A 12,510-nucleotide genomic window follows, 5' to 3' on the forward strand; every position below is an offset into this window, starting at 1 on the left:
TATTATATGTTTTGTTATATCTTATATTAAAAGAGAGAAAAGAGAGAAAGAGAGTGGATTAATTAATATTAATTTCGATAGTAATTATATTATTTTCAATTATGATCGAATAAATCTGATATGGAAATTGATACACAATCGAGATAATTATATTTCACACCAAAACTATATAAGAAGTAAAATCGATTCCCCAATTATCTCTCATTGTTAATGATAATAAACTTAGATAAATTAGCGAGTGCAGTTCAAAATTAAATCACGTATAGAGTAAATCATTGTTATGCGTAGAAAGTACCTTTTAATGCTTTTTACGCTATGTAATTCTGAGGATAATTCTTAGAATTAATTCACAGGAGACTGAATCCAACAGAGATGAAAGCTTTTTGCGCACGTCATATAACAGTGTCACAACAATAATGACCGCAGTGCGCTGAGCGCAACCCCATGTATGCGGTTTGCAAATGTTGCTGATGTGTACAATAATAAAATATGTTATACGAAATATGGTAAATAAATAAATAAATAAATAAATATATATATATATATATATATATATATATATATATATATTATTTAATTTATCAGCACTCCATGAAATTTCTAAATCTTGATAAAATAATACTTCCTAATTTTTTATAGCTCATTTTTTATTGCGGTTGTAGACATTTTATTCATATGTTAATCTGTGTATTTCAATTTTTGTAAAGAATTCTCTCTTCCTCTCACTCTGTTCGTCGCAGTAAAAAACATTATTAATAACTAAATAAGTAAATGTCCGGTGCACACGCACGCGAGACAGAGAGAAAGAAAAAGAGAGAGAGAGAATATGTACGAGTTAACCCGCAATGTACGAGCGATATTTATAAACCGCGACGAAAAAGAGAACCGCACGTCCTAAGTAGAGAAAACAAAACGTACGCGTAGGCATGTCAATGGGTCGCATGTTTTCCATATAATTACGGCGCCGCGTTTTAGCGTACGATTGCACCTGCATGCGTATATTCGTCCCACGATACGAGAGAGAGAGAGAGAGAGAGAGAGAAAGGGACGTGACTGCGCGATCGTGCGCGATGGGCTTCGCGTCGTATTTCGTTTCTTCACCAAGGTTCACGAACTAATTGCGACCCTGGTCGCCGCGCTCTCCCGTGGCGTGCGTTAATGACGGCGCGTTAAATGTCACTCCCGTTCCCGATGTATGTATCGCAAACACAGTCAGATAGCCATGTCGAAAGAAATGACTTTCCGATTCGATATTCAAACAAATTAAAAGCGGAACGGTGTCTCTTTAAACTGGATAAGATAGAAAATAATATCGATCGATAGTTTGAAAGTGGCGTATTTTAAGAATTGAAATTGTGGACGAAACAAAAAAAAAAACTGTCCTCAAGATGTTTTTCAACAGAATAATATCTAAGATCAGTATTCCTTTAATTTTTTTTCAGTAAGAGAAAGTATTATTAAATGATGATGCAATTAATAAAATATATAAAGAATTATGTGTATGGGTCTAATACATATTTATATTATTAATGTTGGAGAACGCATGTATCTCGCTGATACAACTTCCGCTCAAACTTAAGCGAGAGTATTTATCTGTGTACACATTGGCCTACTATTTGTATCGATACCCCGAGGAATTCTCGAAATTAGTTCATGTAACAAAAGTCGATCTTTCCGCTAATTTCCAGGTCATCGAAAACGCTTGACAAACGTGCATCGTTTCACGGAAACTATTTCCTTCCACTTTTCCCTTAGATTCATTATTGATCTATCGTTTCGTTTTATTCGTCAAATTGGCATCGCCAATATCTTCTCGCTGTCATTATGTGATCTCTAAATATATGTTTTTTTAGTTCTAAATTTATATATATTGAAAAATTTTTAAATCAATAAAAATGTGTGTTAATAAAGGTATATTTTTATCAGATAATAATTAATATAACATTCTTGGTCTGAAAATATTTTTTCCTTGTCACTTTTTCTGTTTCTAATATCTGAGAGCATAAAATAAAATGCTTTAAAGAAATAATTCTTGAATTTAATTGATATTATGTCGAATGTAATTAACTGCTTAATCATTGTTCAATGCAGATATTTTTTAGATTAATTAAAATAATTTTATCAGCTTTTAAGCAAATATAATTGCTATTCTTATAATTATTATCACAAAATCATAGATAAAAAATATTATTAAAAATAAATTACAATAAATAAATTTAATGTCAATATCGTAATATTAACTTTACTTGGTTGAAAAATAATATAAGATATCCAACATAGAAGATTACCATATCGTTCCTTGAAGCATTTCGTTTCTATCAAGAATTGCTCATCAATTCAGCAAAAAATCGTTTCTTCCCGTGACGCGCGATGCGAACCGTAATCGATATCTAATCTCATCATTCTCGTTACCAATCACGCGAGATGAAATTCTCAATTCCGTATTCGCGCAAATCGCGATCGCGCTGAAATCGATCATCGACGAGCAAAGAGCTGTAGAGATGTAATATATAATATTTACATTTAAAAAATTCAAAATTTATGTGTATTATGTAACTATATCTGCATTTTATTTTAATTTAATTGAAATTAAGAAAAATAATAAAAAAACAAATAATATATATGTTATATAAATTTATTAATTCCTACTTTTTATTTAAAACTATATCGATAACTTATTTTATTAATTTTTTACTAAAATGTAATTTCGAAGAGAGAGAAAGAGATCATCATTTAATTATCATTAAATTTTATATTTAATTGACACATATATGAATATTGCAATTTCAGTATACAAATAATTTTTCTTGTGCTTTTAACCTTTTATGATATACGTATATGAAAAATCTTATCTAATAACTTACATAATGTTTTAGAATGCGAAACTTTCCGCGATAAGATATCTATGAATAGAATTTCCTCGAATATCTAGCTAAATGATCTAAGCGAGATGCTAGAGAGGAAGAATACAACCGAACAAGCATCGATCGTATTAAAAGAAGCTTGTAAGAGAAAATTTATTTCCCGCGATCGATACCTCCTCGATATTTCAGCGAATAATTGCTTTTCCGGCACGTTTATATTAGCATCATGTCAAACCAGATGATTTTCTACATACTGAATATGAGAGAATTATCACGATATCAGACATGAGATGTTTCATGACAAATTTGTAAACATATCATAGGGTATCATATATCGATTCGAATTCTAAATATAAATGTGACATATGTTACATGATCGAGATATTCGCCTAGAGGCGAATCTATAATGAGAGCTAATGAAGCTTCAGTTTTACCTAACTGTTTTGGTTGCCTGCAGAAAAATCTTTATTCATCCTTGGATATGCAACATCATGATATCCTGCGCTGATATGATAATTCAATTATATTTTCAATTATATTTTCGACAAAAATTTATTTCTTCCAGCACGATTCAATTTAATCTAAATATAACTTATGCACGTTAAAGCTATTTAAATCAGAGAAAAATCGAAATCCTTTTGGTATATTTATACTGTATTCATCCTTGACATTTTGCTCACATGATTGTGTCGATTTGCGTAAAAGATGGCGTGTCTGATTGTATATGTCAGAAAATGTACTGCAGTTTACAGAATCCGCACGCAATTTCTGGCAAAGGAATATTATATATTAATTAGAAATAAGAATATTTCAAGACGAATTTATATAAAAGATTTTGTCGCCATTAAAATTCAGAAACTCTTGTCAAAGAGAAACGTGATATTATTAATCTTATAAATTTAAATTTTATAAAAAAAAAAAAAAAGAAAATATTTGTGTAAATGTAAAATTTTAGAATAATTAAATGAGAAAGATGAATAAGAAGCCATAATAAAATAAAGCTAAACATATCAAATATATTCAAATTTCAAAAAATATATGTTTAATTATTTTGATCAAAATTATATAACGTAATTTTAGAGCTACATTAAAAATTAAAAATTTAAATTTTTTCCACTAGTTATTTTTATTACAGATAAAACAGCCAATTCTTTCTGCTGATTAAAATCCAAACTACTCCATTCATTTCACGCAAGATTACAAATAATTTTCATAGTAGCAGCCGTTTCATATACTTCTCCATTCAAATATTTTGCATTATCGCTGGCAGCATATTGTAAAAATCGAAAAGCCGACCTACATGTTTTTTTTTTTTTGTATTTTATATTTAAGGTACGCTTTCGTGTATATCTGAAAGACAGAATAATCGACAATGCACTATTTATACTTTAGAATTTTTTCGTTGTATATATCAGGTGCCAAATTGTCGCCGACGAAGAAAGCCTATGGGGATTAGAAGGAATATCTACTGTATCGGTCCATTATCGTCTCAGGATAATGAAAGGCATCTTCTGGCGCAATTATTATCTCACCTAACGACATACTGCACATACGCGCGGTCTTCAATTTCGCAAACGTCTATCATCGATATATCGATTGATTCGAAAGAATTCATAAAACAAGACAGCCATTACTAGCACCACCACGTTGTGTCTCTATAATCTGTCCTTTAAATAGATTCGCGTGGGGTCTATATTAGCGGCTATAGACATCCATTTATTCATTATTTAGTCCGTTACATAACTTTCTCTCTAGATTAAAAATGTATCGCGGTTCCCCCCGTCAATAAGCGGAGCAAATGTAACTGTAATAAAAATTGTGAAATGAAAACGCGTAAAAAATATTCGCAATATGTTCTCCGTCACGTCCGTATTCGCGAGCGTGTACCTACGTAACGGAATCGGAGGGGACGGAATCCGTAAAGCGCGAGATTAAGGGCGCCATCAGACGAACTTACTTTTACATTCGACGCAAGGCGCGCGCGGTCACATTTACATATCCATATCCGGGCCGTGTCTGACACGCGAAGAAATCGAAATACTCGACGCCGTTCTTGAAGAATTTACGAGAGCCGGATAATATTCGACATCTCGAGTGGTCGTCAACGGATATCGCGCCATCGCCACCTCGTCCGGACGCGTATATAACTCGCAGGCCATAATCTTCTCGAATTCCCGATCGCATGCTCCGGCCAGGCATCAGCGACAGCATGCGCACCGACTGTTATCGGCACCGATTGGCGGAGAGCAGAGGAGGGAATCCGTAAAACCTGAGGAACGGTCGTTACCGAGATAAGCGCGAGCGCTTCCACTCTTAAACGATCTGAACCGCGCGTGGTCACGCCGCCATAATCCTTTTAGGCCGGCCACATAGCCCTTAGGTTCTTAAAACATTTTACAGTACAGTACAGAGTGAGAAAGGAGAGGAGGGGGAGGGGGTCTTAACGGCTTACTACTCCGAGCGGCAATCTGTAAAGTGCTCTACGAGCGCCTCCGAAACAGGGCGCCTCTCTTAACCCATTAACCCATTAACCCGATCGAGCGAAGACTGATCGGTCGAAATGGGCCGATCAGTGCCATTAAGAGAGAGAGAGAGAGGATTGCGGTAATCAGTGCATCTTTTATGCGAAATGTGCTCGAGTCCAATAACCCCCTAAACATGCTCCATTCGGGACATTTCGGGACATTTAGATTCGGTGCAGAATGAAATTAGAGTCAATAACGTAGATGTCTAACGTAGATGTTTCATCGCAATGCTTTCAGAATACTGAAAGCTAACGATAAATCTTGATATGACGTCGCAAATTATTTGGAATATTGCAAATATTATTTGAGGATAAGATATTGATATTTTAAAAACAACAATAAATTAAAAAAAAAAAAAAATTATTTTGGTTTTTGTGTGTATTGTCAGGAATAATAAACTTGAAAAAATTTTAACCTATTTGAACTTTTATGAAAGAATTCGCAAGAGTTATATAAGACACAATATAAAACTTTTAATGTCGTTATTATTAAATACTTTCGGAATTAAAACTGAATTTAAATAGGCAAAATGTCGAGAAAAGGAAAATTAATAAAGTATCTTGTAAAATTTTTCGTATCTTTAATACGTATAAACGGTTTTATGACTTGTGTTGTAAAATTCATTAGAATTTCATTACTCCATAAAAATTATTAAAATATAATTAGATTAAATAGTTGATGTATTAAATTTATTGGACTAAAAAGCAACTATATAATGACGCTCTATACGGCACGATTCCGCTTTTTAAATTTCTCGGTTTTAATTATTCTCACATTAGAGCAAGGCTGTCTAGTTTGACGGCCGAGTAATTATCCGCGAAAATTATGTTCAAGTTACGTAATGATTTAATCAAAAGGTTCGGTCTCGGCCAAGGGATGCAGCCACGATACATTTGGGATCGAATGCGCATGGGAGAGCAGCAGCGAGCCCGGTAATCCGACGAGACTTTCGGAAATTCTCACAGACATTACCGAACTCTCATACCGATCGCTCGTACGTGTATCCAGCTATGTTCCCTTATGCTTGTAAGCGAGCCGGGGACTTGCATACAGTAAGCTCGCTTGAATTTCCCACGGGCAAAGCAAGCTTACTGTCTTTTAAGTTGGGCTTTTATCGTCGTACTTTGACCAATAATGTTACAGCTATTGCTACGAGTAGGACTTCAATAATAATCTGAGAAGATATACAAATATATCATATATTGTTAATTAAATGTAAAATAATATTTCCAAAAATAAACGTCAAAATTAACGCTCTATTATATCAAAAATAAGTTTAAATTTCGTTTGCGCGTGCCATAAACGTTTGCAGATTTAATATTTTATTTTGATATTTAGCATGACGTTTATATATGCGGTTGCAATAGTCAATTTTAGCATTATGCCTATTGATCTTTAAAAAGTAGAGCAGAATAGAGAGAGAGAGATTCATAGTGAATTCTTTATTGTCAATTGCAAAAATATATGTGTGTTAATTTTATGATGCTTATATATTTAAAACATGTTACTAATACATTGACATAACTCAATTTCTCACAACTTTGTTTATCGCAAGAATATCCGATACTAATCATTTACTATGTGCTAAATATAAAAATGAAATACGCGATTATTTTATGTAAATATTATTATGTAATTTAGTTATATATATATATATATATATATATATATTAAAATATTAAATAAATTTCGTTCGCTAAAGAAACATTCGTCAAAAATATTGAAACAAATAAAAATTATAAGCATTCTTGCGTAATTTATTTAATTAAATTTGTACATTTAAATGTTACGATTTCAAAAGCGATCGCTATACATACAATTGTAAATTTATGGAAATATACCATAAAGTTTGTCATGGCGAAAGTATTAACCTTTCAAAACGATAAAGTCTAAGCCAGCGTTGCTCTTGGAAAAACTTAGTCAAGAGTTTAAATGTAGTATTACATCCCCGTTGAAGCTACGCATCATTTACAACTGGAATTATAAAGCAACGTCGTGTATGACATCGTCAGGTTGTTAGCGCGTGCAACTCTAATTCGCCGTTTGTTAGGCGATCACCACGAGACGCAGGGAACTGCTACAGAGATTCGATTGAGAGAGAGAACCGTCCATGACAAATCCTTTAGAGGGATAACCTCCGCGATGACCGACACCTGAACAAAACTACGCAAACATGGCGTGCATTGCACGTTCTGCAAGCTATCTGAAAATCCACGAATCAGCACGTAGTGCACGCCGGTATCGTACCACACACCATCCCGTTTACGACCGTGAACAAACTTCCTCGAGCACGCGTTAGATAGTTTACTTTTTTACTATCCGATGCGCGCGACTCGCATTTCATCGAATGAGATCCGTTGCGCGGAGGAATATTAAAGTTTTCCATGTAGATAAATGCACACAATAGTTCGCTTCGTTATCCGCATTATATCGTTCGAACGGGCAAACTCTATTTATTTCGTTAGATGGGAATTACGTGTACACTGCATATAATTTGCATCGCGATTTTCACGTTCGACGCGACGCAGAGAGAGAGAGAGAGATGCACTTTCATAAAAATGTTATTTGTATATATTCATCTTGCGTTAGATTCATTTCGTTTGTTCGAACTCTTTTTCGTACACGATATATAAATTTATTTCATCTTTCAATGCGATAAGCGTCAAAACTTTAAGCTTCTAAATATAAGAATGATAAAATTTCTCTCACATACACACAACTATTTACATTCAAAGATTATAAACTCATATATTTATCTCATATTATATGAGCTGCTTTTTAACAGAATTGACTTTGACTTTATGTAATATAAATTATTCTAATACATAATGTGACCCAATACTAAACGGAAGTATATTTCGCATATCTTGCTATTCTAAGGAAAATATTATTAGCCTTTGAACTTAAATTTAAATATGAGTAAAATGTCGAAATGTAAACGTCTCCTAACATACATTATATTAAATATTATATAAAAATATTTCCAGCTGTAAAGAAACAATAGAAAAGTTTAAAAAAGAGTATAATGCGAAAGAAAAAAAGACAGAGATAGAGAGAGAGAGAGAGAGAGAGAGAGAGAGAAACGAATGACTCCATCGGATGAATGTCTATGAAAACACGAAAGAAACATTTACAAGCATAAAAATGAAAAAGCTAATAAGTGCGTGTTAAAAGAAATTAAATTTAAAAAAATGTGATTAAAACAGAGCGCGCGTATGCCTGAGAGAATTATCAAAACACATTTTATCTACCCTCGCTTCTTCCAATCTAAGATTCTCTCTCTTTCTCTTTCTCTGTCTCTCTCTCTCTCTCTCTCTCTCTCTCTCTCTCTCTTTCTCTAACGAAAACAATCGTATTCCAAATTAGGTAGAACCGGCAAGATAGGTTTAATCTCAACGTCAATCAAGATAAATCCTTAAATCGATAAAGAGTAATATTAACGAGGTGAAAAGGAATGCCTTCCCGTGTTCAGTCCTTAATAAGAGTCCAAAAGTGTTTCGATCTCTTTTCCTCTCACGCACAACCCCGTCTGAATCTAAGCCACCTCGAAACTCAATCACGCGTCGCGCAGACGCGGCTAACGATTTTCCGGACGCTTTGTAACGCGAGACACAAAGGTCTATATCGTAGCAAAGTATTTATCTTGAAAGCGCCAGCACGCTTGACCGCCGCTAATATCCCACTAATCCACTTTACACAATCTTCCCTTCGTACATAATTCCAGGTACTCCGCCCATAGATCATAAACACTTCCGTGCGGCGCTCGCTCATTCTCCGCGCCTAACCGCGCCGTTTGCGGTCTCGTTCGGGGAGGGACCGTTTAAAATGTGCCATTATAATCGACCTTCGCGTTGCACACTTCGAGGAGCGCGAAGGGATACGTGTTCCACGAACATTGCGTTAGCATTTGCGTGCACGTGGCTTTTCAGATGGAAAATGTCACGAAGGAATTTAAATAATCTCATTTCATAATGGCAATATCGTGCAAATTCAATGACACGTGTCTGTCGATATAACATGCGTAAGGAATTTATAGTAACAATGTTTCACTTTGTCCCTCTTTCTTTCTTTCTTTCAATATTTAAAAAATTATATCCAATTTTTTTTTAAACTAAAATAGATTCGATGAAAAATTCTAGATTAAATTAAATAATAATTTTTATTATTTGCCACTCTTTTTATATTAAACAACGTAAATTTCGATTTTATCAATAATTGAATTTATGTATGTAAAAATAGTGTGTCTATACCTGAAATGTGCTACACACACATAATAGAGTAGATTAATAAAGAGTAAAAATATTCTTATATTTTCGCGATTATTTTTTCAGTCGCCGTGACCAATCGTTGACACACATTTTTTTTCTATCTCCACAACGCATTTTCTCTTTACCTTTTTATCCGGCAAAACATCCGGATGTTTTTTTTTTCAGCCCATGCGTCTTCCTGTCAACACGATGTAATCTACCAAATGTATAAAGTTCGCAGCATTGATGCGCTGTCGGAACTTTATGAAAATCCATTTTCTTGTGAGTTTGTAAGATCTTGTGAGAATGCCGTATCCCAAGTTTTTAATTAGTAATTTTTGTTAAAATAATTTGCAAATTTTACATTAAATTTTATCCCATATATAAAAAAAAATAAATATTTTCTGCATTATTTTTTATCTATTTAATATAAATTTTATAAAATCACGTGATTCAGACTTTATAAAATAAAAAACAGCACAGATCACAATTTGGAGTAGTTAAATAATATTTCATTTATTGGAATTTATTTATTTATTTCTAGAATTTTTTCCTTTTATATATATAATAAAAATCATAAAAATAATATCAATTGCGTTATTATTATCGTATTTATCGTTATTAATGTACGAAGTAAATATCAATTATTTTACAAAAATTACTCTACGTCTGGTTCGCCGAATATAGAAAGCATTTTGCACGAATAAATAAATAAGCTTTATTTTAAACGCGCTGGAAATGTATCGCAAAAGTCTGCATTCATTGCTTCTCTTCCTTATATAATGTACCGCCCGCCTTGGAATCGCAAATTCTAGGACTAACACAAGTTTCCACATGCAGAAATATTAAAGTTCTAAACCTGTACCGACGGCGGCGTAGCTCGCTAATTGCGATATATATATATATATATATATATATATATATATATATATATATCGGCGCCTTGGAAATGATTATTGTTAAAAATCGTACTCCACGGAGAAACTACTCCTTAACATTTCTGTATGAAATGTTCCTATGAGAAACTTCTTAGGCAAAATCCGATGAGCTTTAAAAGATTTTGAAACTACATTTTTTACAGCTATCACAAGAAATGAAAAATTAGTTTACAAAATTCAATTTAAATTTAATATATGATTTATTTTATAAAAAGCTTTTTGATTTTGTTGATTAGAAATTGTCGTGCAATATTCTAGGAATATATTTATCTCTTTCTGCTCAGTCTCTTTCTGCTTCTTCAAGTATATCAGATAAACATATTATGATAATCACTATCTTTGTTGTTATATTAGAGAGCCCACATATTTGCTATCTTCTCTCAACACTTAGCATCGTCTACGAAGATTTGTGAGCAGTCGGCTTGTACTGATTCCACCAGCATTGTTTGCGAACATTGACCACGAGAGTCTTTTGTGGATTCTTTGCAGGTATACAGCCAGAAAGGCGAGCAGAAACACCGTGAGATGGGCCGCGACAAGTCTTAAGCGACAAGGCCCGACAATGGGTCCGGAACGATTAGAGAGCTCCGAGGGTGGCCGCATATAATCGACAGGTAATAAAGTACACTCTTTCGGGGCATGTCGCCCAATCGTTTTTTTTCTATTTCTCTCGACAGGTGAGAAAAGGCGATCCTAGCGACAAGAGAAACAGATCGGGACAAGAGATCTCGGCATTGTATCTCGAAGATTACGTTTCGCTTCCTTCCCTGAGTGGTTCACTCGAAATACGTCTCGAAATAGGGTGGAAAATTTTGTACGAGGTAGAAAGATCCTCGTAAAGATATAGAAGACGAGGGGAAAATATTCAAGAATTACGGAACGCTCATGAACTCCTTCAAAAGCACAGGCGAAGACTAACTTTTCCGTGAAAAATAAAAACGAAGCAACGAAAAATAAAAATAGCACTCTTTACACGATTTATCAAATCTCTCGCTGATTGGAGACATTGTTATATTTTTCGTAAAAACATTTCGGATATGTCAAATGCATGGGAATCTTTTGTGTAGTCTTTAATATTTTGCATCGCAAAAATGCATTGTTAAAAATTTATTATAATATTTGATATTCGATATGATGTAAATATAAAATGACTATATATATGCATGTATATTGATTGAAATAATAATATGTGCAATGCTATAATATATGTATGTGTGTGAGAACAACACACACTTACACACACACACACAATTATCGAAAGTAAAAAAAAAAATGAAGTAAAAAAGTTGCATCCCCTTAAAACATTTGACAAGCTTCGAAGATAAATCCAAGTGAACCAACAATAGATGCATCGCATAGCTCGATAAATCCTTCGCTCTGAAACTCACGAACGCCAAAAATACGACTGAGTATATGGCCGTTGCTTTCCTTACTTTAGTTCCGCGTTCTCTTGAGTTCTTTCGAGACGCTGCTGAAGAAGCGCGGAAGCTCCTCGTTTGTATTGTACGCGGCACAGCTCGCGCTCGTAAGTTTCGACAAAGTTTTTGCTATATCAAACAAGGATGCCCCAAAAATTCCTGGAACACGATGGAAAAGTCGTCTTTTGTTGCGTGCAACGGATTTTATTCGTTCATAGTAAGGTTTCGATATTTCTCGACGCACTTATTAAAAATACGATCGCATTGGAAACAGCTGACAATGAGTTCCTGCTATCGAATATATAACTTGCAAATATTAATATACTAATTAATATTATTAATATTCATATCATATTAAAATGATTGCTATTTGCGCATATAATCAAAAGGTATTAGTTTGTATTATTTGGGCATGTATGGTTATTAATAATAGTAAATAATAGTAAAGCATAGTACATAAACAATGTGGTGAAAATATTAAATATCTTTTTTAAAAAAAATGTATTTTATTCATAGAT

At 33.6% G+C, this 12,510-nt stretch overlaps 1 protein-coding gene and 1 long non-coding RNA gene across 5 annotated transcripts in view; one reads left to right on the plus strand and one right to left on the minus strand.

Annotated features, from left to right (window-relative positions):
* LOC126857891 (uncharacterized) overlaps positions 1-11,629 on the plus strand; it is a 52,073-nt gene extending 40,444 nt beyond the window's left edge. Inside the window, exons 2-3 of the long non-coding RNA XR_007688552.1 lie at positions 11,064-11,188; positions 11,252-11,629. This is a non-coding gene — a long non-coding RNA (uncharacterized LOC126857891). The remainder of the gene's footprint in view (positions 1-11,063; positions 11,189-11,251) is intronic.
* The window catches only part of LOC126857799 (protein madd-4), a 205,070-nt gene that overhangs the window by 167,677 nt on the left and 24,883 nt on the right, over positions 1-12,510 (minus strand). The window lies entirely within an intron of this gene.

Source organism: Cataglyphis hispanica, chromosome 23 (genome assembly GCF_021464435.1).
Source record: "Cataglyphis hispanica isolate Lineage 1 chromosome 23, ULB_Chis1_1.0, whole genome shotgun sequence".
Classification (NCBI taxonomy): domain Eukaryota; kingdom Metazoa; phylum Arthropoda; class Insecta; order Hymenoptera; family Formicidae; genus Cataglyphis; species Cataglyphis hispanica.